Source organism: Jaculus jaculus, chromosome 1 (assembly GCF_020740685.1).
Source record: "Jaculus jaculus isolate mJacJac1 chromosome 1, mJacJac1.mat.Y.cur, whole genome shotgun sequence".
Classification (NCBI taxonomy): Eukaryota; Metazoa; Chordata; class Mammalia; order Rodentia; family Dipodidae; genus Jaculus; species Jaculus jaculus.
In genome coordinates this window covers 303,975,250-303,987,201 of record NC_059102.1, presented here as the reverse complement: position 1 = coordinate 303,987,201, position 11,952 = coordinate 303,975,250, and positions in this window count along the sequence as shown.

Here is an 11,952-nt window from a genome sequence, read left to right as displayed (position 1 = left end):
CCTCTCCCTAATCCATTCTATTGGTGAGACTTTCTACTGAGTTTTCTATTTGACTTACTCTGTTCTGTATTTCTAGTATTTCTGATTGGTATTTTTTTCATTATTTATATTTACTTACTCATGTCTTATTTTGTCATCCTTATTACACAGCCTCCAGCCACTGCAAATGAACTCCAGAAGCATGCACCTCCTTGTGCATCTGGCTAATGTGGGTCCTAGGGAATCAAACCTGGGTCCTTTGGCTTTATAGGCAAACGCCTTAAGTGCTAAGCCAACCCTCCAGCCCTGTTTTCTTCTTTTATTCCTTTGATTTCCTCTTTGATATCTTTGAATTTAATTCTTTGTCAGGTATTTCATCTAAAACAGTCTCACTACAGGGCATTTCTGATGGATTTTTAATTTTTGGTGGATTTTTTTGTGTTTCTTGTATTGTAGAGAATTTTGCATCTTGAGTTAATTTGATGCTTGGGTTTTCTAATTAGCTACAGTTTTCTCGGTCTTGTAAATCTGACTTTATATATCTTCAGGGTAGGAGCTTAAGGTGCCATTGTGGCTCTTATATTACTCACAGAGTAACAACAGAAGCAGAAGGGACCCTAGGTGTTGAGTTTGCCTGTTATGCAAGTATTCAAGTAAGCTGGGTGGAGCAAATTACTGACAAATTCTAACATTCAACTGAGCCTATATACACATTCAATCAAACAAATATGGAGTATTTATGCAAGAGCGGAGGGTTAAAAGAGATAATCTAATAAAGTCAAAGTCCTGAAGGAACCCCAGGAGGGGGACCCCACACTCTGCCCGGATATGGCGACACCCCAAATCACTCTAGTTCTTCGGTTAGGTCCCAGCCCTAATGGCCTGATTTAGAAGTAGATCTCTGTGCCCTTTCCCTTGGAGCACACCCTGATTAGGGTCTAGAGGAGGTATTCTGGCCTCGGCCCAAAGGTTTAGCACCTGAACTTCCTGCACGCAACCCCAGTTTCACTGGCTGTAGAAACGATGTCGAAAAAAGTCTCCTTCACGGCCTGCAGGGTTTTTATGTCTTCCCGGGAGCCCACCAAGATAAATCCCTCAATTATAAGTGCGGGTGGGCTAATGATTATTTTTGTGCCTCCTGGGGTTGCGAAACTACTGGGGACGCCTATTGGAAGCCTTCTTCCTCCTGGGACTACATTACTGTCAAATGAAAGTGGAAACATCCTCAGGCGACACCTAACCATTCCCCCCAGGATGTAAGACGACTCTGTAATACTGCCCACTCCTCTACAGGTGGATGGTGCAACCCCCTGTTAATTCAATTCACCCCTCAGGCCAAACAACAAGATTGGACCGGTCGGGGATTTGATGGGGGCTCAGAGTCTCTCAAGAAGGAAAAGATACTGGACTTACTTTTAGAATCAGATTACTTAAGTCTATTCCCAATAAAAATTCTGCAGCCATGGGACCAAACCTTGTCTTACTTAAACCAGCCAGACCCAAATTAACTATTGGGTCTACCACACCCCCTATTGTCACTCAGTTATCTCAGAAAAATACCTTGTTCCAACCCACCATCCCTGAGGGACCCCCAAGTTCAGCTGATCTAATTGTTTCTTTAGTAAACGCCTCCCTAAAAGCTATTCATAATACTAGCAATCCCGATTATCAAGAATGCTGGATTTGCTTTTCTCCTACACCTCCCTTTTATGAGGGTGTTGCGATGCTTATGGCCTCTATATTCACCAATGATACAGATGGCCTATCCTGGCATGCTGCCCCAGATGGAGGCCTTACTCTTAGTTCCATTTCAGGTATTGGACTCTGTCTTGTTGGCCCTAAAATGTTGCCCCCCGCCCCATTCACTCACATCGGTCTGTAATCAGACTGCTATTGTCAATGAAACTTCCACCTATACTAAAGCCCCTAATAACACCTACTTTGCTTGCTCCTCGGGTCTGACTCCTTTTATAGTCAATAAGGATTTTATTAATAATAAAGATTACTGCGTTGTAGTTATTGTGCTACCACAATTCCTTGTCCATAATCCAAAAGAATTTTTATCCATTCTGGATCAGGGTATCTCCATCAGACAAAAAAGAGAGCCTTTAACTGCTATTACCCTGACTGTGCTCCTGGGGCTTAGTGCTGCAGGGGCCAGGACAATGGTTACCTCCCAACAACATTGTTCACATCTCAGTGCCTTAGTGGATAGAGATCTCAGCCTCTTACAGGAGGGAATACAAGATCTTAAAGATTCATTAGCTTCCCTTTCTGAGGTAGTTCTTCAAAATCGGAGAGGATTAGATCTAGTCTTCCTTAAAGAAGGGGGACTCTGTGTAGTCCTCAAAGAAGAATGCTGTTTCTACTCAGATAAGACTGGGCTAGTACAAAATAGCCTTGATAAAGTTAAAAGAAATCTAGAGGATAGAAAAAGGACTCGAAGCCAGGCGTGGTGGCACACGCCTTTAATCCCAGCACTCGGGAGGCAGAGGTAGGAGGATCTCCGAGAGTTTGAGGCCACCCTGAATCTACATAGTGAATTCCAGGTCAGCCTGAGCCAGAGTGAGACCCTACCTTGAAAAACCAAAAAAAAGAAAAAGAAAAAGAAAAAGAACTCGAGAACAAGAATCTTGATATAAAAATTGGTTTTCCACATCTCCCTGGCTAACTACTTTGCTTCCCAGTCTTTTAGGCCCTTTTGTTGGATTCCTTTTGCTTATCTCCTTTGGCCCCTGGGCCTTCAGACAACTGACCAGTTTCATTAAGAGTTAGGTAGACTCTGCAATCAAGCCGGTGGAAGTCCACTACCATTGCCTTGCCACAGAAGAAACATCTGCCGATGACCTGCCAAAAGAACAAGACAACCCCCCATCTCGACCCTTAGACTTTACCTCCCTTCAAAAATCTACCCTGGGGTGGAAATTTTGGCCCCGCCCCTCCGAAAAATAACTCAGGTCTCCGCGACCCCTCATACTAATTGGCTACCAAACATATTTCCTCCAGGATCCTTATGGGGCTTTGACGGTCTTGTTGAGAGCAAAATGCGTTACATCTCCACAAAGTGAGTGGTCTGGTAAGTCAGTGACGGAACAGGTGGCTAAGTTTCGACCCGCCTAAGACAAGACGACCTCGCCGAGAGGAGGCCGATCCAATGATGGGTAAGGGTCCAGCACTGCTCTTCTAACAGACCCCGTTTGTGCCCCTTGTTCTAAGGTCAATCCAAATGACTTTATCGAAATCAATGACATATGAGTAACAGCGCTCAACCTACTCTGGGGAACGCTCGCCTCTCTAACATCAGGTTGCTGTCAGGTTGCTCCTCTGGATCCATTTCTACTCTTAAACAAAAATAATCGGCCACCAAAACAAGCCCTTCTTTGAGACATCATCAGGGGGTCACGGTAACCTCCCTATCCTGGTCCTTCTATACAGAAGAGGGGGAGATGTTGGAGATGAGGAGATGAGCCCTGAACAGACCTTTGCCCTGAGATAACCTCTGTCCTGAGCAACTTCTGCCCTGAGCAACTTCTGACCTTTCCTCATCCCCCCACCCTGCCATACCTAACTGATTCCATCCCCCCACCCCGCCACACCTAACTAATTAACACCCTGCCTGGCAACTGCAGAGATGTGAGAACTGTACCGTGAATTCTTGGAATAACCGCAAACTGTCCTAGGCCAAAGGCCAAGAAGATTCTGTAACTTTCCAACACCTGCCTCCTCCAGCCCCCCCCCCCCCACCCAAAACCCTAACCCTAACCCTAACCCTTTAAAAAACCACTCCGGCTCAATAAAATTGGACTCTTGACAAGTGTACATTTGCTTGAGTCTCTTCCTCTCTCTTGCCCATCTTATTTCAGGTTAGGGTCCTCCTCGCCCCCATGAATAACTAGGTCCCGTGGGACAGGACATCCTATGAAAGCTAATGTTACTGAGCCTTTTTGAATCTCAGAGGTGGGCTCAAAGGGTGTGAACCTCCTAAATGCTTCCATGAGCCTCTCAAGAAACACTGAGGGAGACTCTGTTGGCCCCTGCATTATCTCTATCACCTTGGCCAAATTGGTGGGCCTTCTGGAGGCACCTCGGAGACCCGCCACCAGAGCCTAGCGATAGATTTTTAAGCTCTCCTTACCTTCAGCTGTATTGTGGTCCCAAACAGGGCGAGTCAGAGGGAACCCCATGTCTATCTCATACTGCAGCTGCATGGGCCACCCGTCGGCCCCAGGGACATTTTTTCTGGCCTCTATTAAAATTTTCTCTCATTCCTCGGTTGTGAAGAGTGTCTGCAACAGCTATTGGCAATCATCCCAAGTAGGCTGATGAGAAAACATAAGAGATTCCATCAGCCTCGTGAGGCATTGGGGTTCCTCTGAAAAAGGGGGGGATGGTTAGCTTTCCAGTTATAAAGATCTGCAGAGGAAAAAGGCCAATATTGGAGGGGTTGTAGTTGGTCCCCCAGCATGGGAGGACCTGCCTCGCATAGTGGCAGTGTTACAATTCCATTTGTTCCCTCCGGGGTAGCATCTCTCCGGCTCCGCATCCTTGCAGCTGGCCCTCCCATTTCCAGGGGCTCGGGAGGGGTGGAGGGAGGAAACCCGGGCAAGCTGGGAGGCGGAGGCTCGGGGAGGGTGGAGGGCGCAGTTTCAGGAAGGGCAAGGGGTGGAGGCTTGGGAAGGGCAGAGGGCGGAGTTTCGGGAGGGGCGAGAGGCCCTCTCTCAGCTCCCGGGACTAGGTAAGGTGGGGGAGGGGCAGGCTGAGTCTCCGGCCAAGCCAGAGGCTCTTCGATCTCAGGATAAATGCGAGGGGGAGGTCTGGCTCCCTCAGGAGAGGACTTTTTTGCATTTTCGAGAGTCAGGACTCTGGAGCTTGAGTTCCTTGGTTTATTCAGCCACGGCCTGACCCACAGATGGGGGGGTTGTCCACCAAATCCTTCCAGGTGAGGATATAAGCCTCTTGGTTGGGACGGGAGCCTGATCCATTCTGAAAAATAATATCTTTTACAGCCAGAATAGTCTCAGAATTAAAGGTTCCATTGGATGGCCATCCGACCTCATAAGTTGGCCACTCAGAGGCACAAAACGTTTGCCAGGGTCTCCTTTTAACCTCAACTGACAAATTATGGGCCGTAGACTTAACTTCAGTCCAATGGTCAAGAGTCAAGCTAAGGGGCATTGTCACCGTCTGTCCCATTTTAGAACTATAGACAAAGACACAAAGAACAACAACAACACACACAACTGAGACTAACAAATCCAGACACCAGCGACCTGTCTGCGTCTTCCACAAGCAGGCAAAAGAATCGGACGGCCGCGAAGGAGGAAGCTTCCACTCTAACAACAGAACTCGGTCCTCTGACCGACAGTAGGAGACCACCAGGCGTCCCTGGCTCTCCTCACCTCCCAGGGTGTCCCCCAGGGTGGTAGCCTGTGATCCTCCTAGCACGTCTGCTGATCATGGTCCTCTGGTCCTTTACAGCCCTAGAGGACAGCTGCAAATCAAACCAAGCCAAAAGCACACGTCCCAGAAACCAGATACTCAGAACAAAAACATTGGCCGGCACACATTCACTCCAGAGAGGGTCCCCCTTACCTCCAAGTCGGTTCTCGGGTGTGTGTGTGGGGGGGCCTTCAGATCCCGGATGAGCCCCCAAATGAAGGAACCCCAGGAGGGGGACCCCCACGCTCTGCCCAGATATGGCGACACCCCAAATCACTCACGAGAAGTGGTCTTGATGCAAACTGCAAGAGGATTTTATTCCAAGCGCGCTGGGGCCCACAGTCGTACCCCGCACAGGGGTAGAGGACTGCAGAGCCCCAAATGCAGGAATGGGACAGTTTTTATAGGGTTTCTAACAAAGCCTGTGCATTAGACCAATCATTTTTTTAATATCAGGAGCCCGCAGGGTGTGAGCCAGTCAGTTTGTGCCACCCCATAGTTTCTAAGCCAGTTAGTTTAATTTGTTCAAGCCCCTCGTGGACCAATCATTCTCTTATGACCTTGGTGGTCAGCATTTGCGCAGGTCCTTGGGGGGGAGTAGCAGAGTGTGGTATCAGCCTCCTATGACCTTGGTGGTCTGAGGCAGGCTGCTACAGCTTATGGTGCGAGCTACTAAGGCTTACAGTGTGGGCTATTAAGGCTTATGGTGCAGGCTATTTACAGAAACCAAATAAGTGGTTCACTTTATTACTTATTTCCCATCCTTGAGGGCTATCTCATGCCCTTTTTACCTAGTTTTATATTAGGAGCAGGGCTCTGATATAATGAGAAGAGGGATTCTTTACTTGCTTTCAACAGAGAGTAAAGCCTGGAGTTTGAGGTATGCAGGGGCCCGCTTAAGCTCCCTTTGGAGCATGTTAGTATTTCTGGGCTTCTGAATTCTTGGGCCTTTCAGTCCATATGGAGTGTATGTTGCCCCACACTCAATCCTGTCAACTAGGAGGCTGAGACTTCTGGTCTCAAATGGGTTCCAGGTCAGCCTAGGGCTAAGTGAGACACTGCCCCCAATAATGACAGAAGAAAAAGACAAAGGCCCTATAAATCAGGAAAATCAAATAGTCAACAACAAAATAGAGCTTTTTTAAGAATGGTAAAGCTGATCACGAATACATCAATCAAATGTAACACATAAGCTGCCCTGAACGTAAGGTGAGATGAGCACTTCCGGTGCAGGCCTGTGTACCTGGCTTTGTGTAAGTAGGTCCTGTTACCTTTCGGGATGGCTTCCAATCTCACCACTGTGGAGTGCCCACCTCTGTCCCTCTCTGTTGCACTGTAGACTCGGTTAGGCTGCTTGAGTTGCTGAATCTGGTGTTCTGATTGGCTGTGCAGGGTGCTGTGTGGCTGGGGGCTGGTTCTCCGGTGGTTCACAGCATTGGAAACACCATACTCTGCCAAGTCATTATATATAGTCTCGGGAATGCTGTACCTTTCAAATTTATTTCAATATTTCTACTTTTCTGAACTGGCATCAATGACAGAGCAGTGTCTGTTGTTTTATTATTATTATTGACAACTTCCATAATTATAGACAACAACCCATGGTAATTCCCCCCCCCCCAACTTTTCTCTTTGCAACTCCACTCTCCATTATGAGCCTTCCCCCTCTGGATCAGTCTCTCTTGTATTTTGATGTCATCATCTTTTCCTCCCATTATGATGGCCTTGTGTAGATAGTGCCAGGCACTGCAAGGTCATGGATATCCAGGCCATTTTGTGTCTGGAGAAGTGCATTGTAAGGAGTCCTACCCTTCCTTTAGCTCTTATATTCTTTCTGCCACTTCTTCCACAATAGACCCTGAGCCTTGGAAGGTGTGATAGAGCTTACCACTGAAGTAGACTTAAAACACACCCACCAAGACTCAGGAAATTTTGCAGAAGAGGGGGAAGAAAGATTGTAAAAGCCACAGGTTGGGATATCATGCACAGAGGGACTGCCTCTCCCCAATAACTGGCTGCTACTACCATAACTATAACCCACAACCCCATGGGGAATACCAGCAACTCCACTGAGGAGGGCCCCCAGCAGAATGGGGGCAGAGAGAAGGGAAAACATGGCATCAACACATGATGTATCCATACAAAGTATGTTCTTAATGAAAAAAAAAATTTTTTTTTCAATGAGAAACTCAGATCTCTGAAGAGACATCTTCTTTGGCCTGTGGTTGTGCTCTTAGCACCCCAAAGTTCCACTTTGATAAGAAGAACTATTAAAATTAGAAACAAAAAGATTATATCTTCTATGGAAAAAAAAATCTTACAACCTGAAAATAGTGCTGAAAGAATCAAGTTCATCAACTTTAGAAAGAAGTTGGTCAGGTACAAATGTTTTAATATAAATTTGTTCTTTCATTTTTCATAATGCCTACCAGAAATCACATGTCATAAACAGTATGATCATCTGATTATTCTGAGTCTTTTGTCTGGCACCTAAATTTGATCCTTGTGAGAAACTTACATCAAGCTGTATACTCTTTATACCACTCTTCCTCAAGCAGAAAGTAGTTCACATCCTGTCTCATAGGATTTTCCATAACACACACAAACACACACACACACACACACATTGTTTTTTCAAGCACATGGACAGGACTAAGGATGTACTTCAGTTGTAGAGCAGCTTGCCTAGTATGGATGTTGCAGTCAGGTTCACATGGCTAGTAGACATCACCCAACCAAGAGCAGTTTGTAGGGAAAAAGAGTTTATTTTGGCTTTCAGGTTTGAGGGGGAAGCTCCATGATGGCAGGAGAAAATGATGGCCTGAGCAGAGGGTGGACATCACCCTCTGGCCAACATAAGGTAGACCATGGCAACAGGAGAGTATGGTAGAAATCACCCAACCAAGAGAAGCTTGTAGGGAAAAAAAAAAAAGAGGTTTATTTTGGCTTACAGACTTGAGGGAGAAACTCCACAATGGCAGGGAAAAATTACGGCATGAGCAGAGGGTGGACATCACTCCCTGACCCACATAAGGTGGACAACAGGAACAGGAGAGTGTGCCAAACACTGGCATGGGAAAACTGGCTATAATGCCCACAAGCCTGCTCCCAACAATATACTCCCTCCAGGAGGCTTGAATTTACAATTGCCATCAGCTGGGGAAACTAGCATCCAAAACACCTAAGTTTATGGGGGACACCTGACTCAAACCACCACAACACCCAAAAGCCCGCCCCAACAATACACTCCCTCCAGGTGGCTTTAATTTACAATTGCCATCAGCTGGGGAAACTAGCATCCAGAACACCTAAGTTTATGGGGAACACCCATAAGCCCATCCCAACAATACACTCCCTCCAGGAGGTTAACTCCCAAATCTCCATCAGCTGGGAACCTAGCATTCAGAACACCTAAGTTTATGGGGGACACCTGAATCAAACCACCACAATGGAGAAATCCTGAGTTCAATTCTAGTGCCATACAAAACTGAGAATTCCACAGAAGTGCTTGACAACCAAAGACTGGAAACAGTCAACAAACAGTAGTGTAAATGAATGGAGGAATGAATGATTGAATAGACATACAATGAAATGTCACACAACAGGACTGAATGATCCTTACTTTATACCCAACAATATAAATGAATCTCACATAGTTGTTAACAGAAAGTGGACATAACAGAACCCATCGTGAGTGACTCTTGTTTTCCCATGAACTATTTGTAGGCATGGCTGCCCTGTAGTAGCTGGGGGTAGAAAACAAAGAAGGTTCTAGGGTGCTGGTTTACACAGTACATTCAAGTTGTCAAATTTCACCAAGTTGTTCATTGACTGCAGAGATGCTCCTCAGTTTAACTATGGAGGTATGTCCTGATATGCTCATTATAAGCTGAAAATGGGGGCTGGAGAGATGGCTTGGCTGTTAAGGATCTTACCTGCAAAGCCTAAGGACCCATGTTCAACTCTCCAGATGCCACATAAGCCAGATACACAAGGTGACACAAGTACACAATATTGCATATGCGCACAAGTTGGCGCACAGGTCCGGAGCTTGATTACAGTGTCTGGAGGCCCTGACACACCAATTCATATTCTCTCTCTCTATCTATCTATCTCTATCTCTCATAAAAAAAGGCCAGTCTGCTGGGCTTGCCTCGGGGGAAAAAAAAAAAAAAAACTTTAAAAAAAAGCTGAAAATGCATCTGATGCTCCTAAATTACAGAGCACTATGGCCTAGTACCAAAGTACACTATAGAGTACTGGTCATTTGTCCTCGTGGTGTCATGGGTGACTGAGAGCTAGCCCAGAAAAAGATTAAAATTCCAAATGTAAAGGATGATTTGTTCCAAATGCATATTGCTTTTGTACCATGGTACAGCCAAAATTCACAAGTTAGAGCATCATAAGTCAGGACCATCTGTGCATGAATATTATATTGCAATCAACTTTAAAAAATAAACTCAGGAGCTGGAGAGATGGCTTAGTGGTTAAGCGCTTGCCAGTAAAGCCTAAGGACCCCGTTTCGAGGCCCGATTCCCCAGAACCCACGTTGGCCAGATGTACAAGGGGGCGTACATGTCTGGAGCTCATTTGCAGTGGCTGGAGGCCCTGCTGCACCCATTCTCCCTCTCTCTCTATCTGCCTCTTTCTCTCTCTGTCACTCTCAAATAAATAAATTAAAATGAACAAAAAATTAAAAATAAAATAAATTCAGGGCGGGCATAGTGGCACACACCTTTAATCCCAGCACTCGAGAGGCAGAGGTAGGAGGATTGCCGTGAGTTTGAGGCCACCCTGAGACTCCATAGTGAATTCCAGGTCAGCCTGGGCTAGAGTGAGACCCTACCTCAACCCCCCCGCCAAAAAAATAATAATAATAAGTAAATAAATAAATTCAGGGGGTGTCGGGAGCCATTCTGGCTGGACTTGTATCCATAGCTCTGGGCTTCTGGCAGCAAGACATTAGCAAAACTATAGCAGCCTTCCTGCAAGTAAGATTGTGTATCTTCAGCCATTTGTCTGGTCCTTTGTACTGAGAAATGATTGAAATGCAAAAACTCTGTAACAGGAAGGTTTTTTGATAGGAACTTGTAAAGCTCATAAAATCTTTGTCCATGGAAAAACTGTTTGTATAAAATATATAAAAAGGAATGCTGTGAAATAAACTGTGTCTTCAGTCCTGGCTTCAGCCCTGGACTGGAGTCCATGCTTTCACTCTTTCTTCTGTCTTTCCTTAATCCTCATTCCCCATCAGGCTCGAACCCTTTCAGCCAGCAGGCTCCGGCAAGGGGGCACTGGAGAGATGGCTCAGTGGTGAAGGCACTTGCCTGTGGAGTCTGATGACCTGGGTTTGATTCTTCAGTACCCACATAAAGCCAGATGCACAAAGTGGTATGTGCATCTGGAGTTTGTTTGCAGTAGCTAGATGCCCTGACATGCTTATTCTCTGTCTTATTCTCTCTCTCTCTCAGTTTCTCGCTCTCTCTTTCTCAATCTCTTCTATTTCCCTCTGCTTGCAAATAAATTTTAAAAAAATTTTAATATAAAAATAATAAATTTAGGGACTGGAGAGATAACTCAGCAGTTAGGGCACTTGCCTGCTAATTCTGACAGCCTGGGTTCAATTACCCAGTACCCATGTAAAGCCAAATGCACAAAGTGGCTCATGCATCTGGAGTTTGTCTGCAGTGGCAAGAGGCCTTAGTGTGCTCACACTAAAATGTGTTACACCCCCTTGGTGTGTAACTTTATCCCATAGCACCTCTACTATACTATCTTTAGTGTAGTCTCCTCTTCTAAACAAAGGGTGCCTTGAAAACTTGGTATTTCTAAGTTATTTGAATGTCCATATCCCAACATATAATAATGACTATAATATATATGTCGTTTGGATGAAAAATGCAATTTCTTTTTAGTTACTTCCTGTTTGGTCTTTCTGCAAATATTTGTTCAGTAACTACATATACATAATAGGTATTGTATTAAAGTTTTATAAAATAGTTCCTATTCTCTAGAAGAACCTCCTGGAAAAGACAAACAAACAAATGCCAGTCAGAGGCTAGGGGTTGTTTTATTAAGGAGGATAGGGTGTGAATTAAGGACTTGTTTCTTCCATATTGTGAAACAAATAGATAATAAAAATTTGTTCTCATCCTCTCTACTAGCACTGTTTTCACCCTATTCATTCTTCTCACACTAGCATATTGCATTACCTGGTCTGCTCTTGTTTTCCTTTCTCTTTTTCACTTTCTTTCACATGCTAGTATTTTTTTTTTTTTTTTTTTGAAGCAGGGTCTCCTCACTCTAGCCCAGGCTGGCCTCAAACTCATTCCATAGCTCAAACGGATCCTCTTACCTCAGCCTCCTAAGTGCTGGATTAAAGGTGTGGCTGCCACACTTGGATTTCACTTTCCTTTTTCCTTTCCAGTTTCCACTTTCCATCTGTCCATCATAAATCCTATATTGTGAACCCACTGACTGGTCTTTAAGATCAGATGTATCTGCAGATTTTTTCACTTGGAACTCATAGGAAAA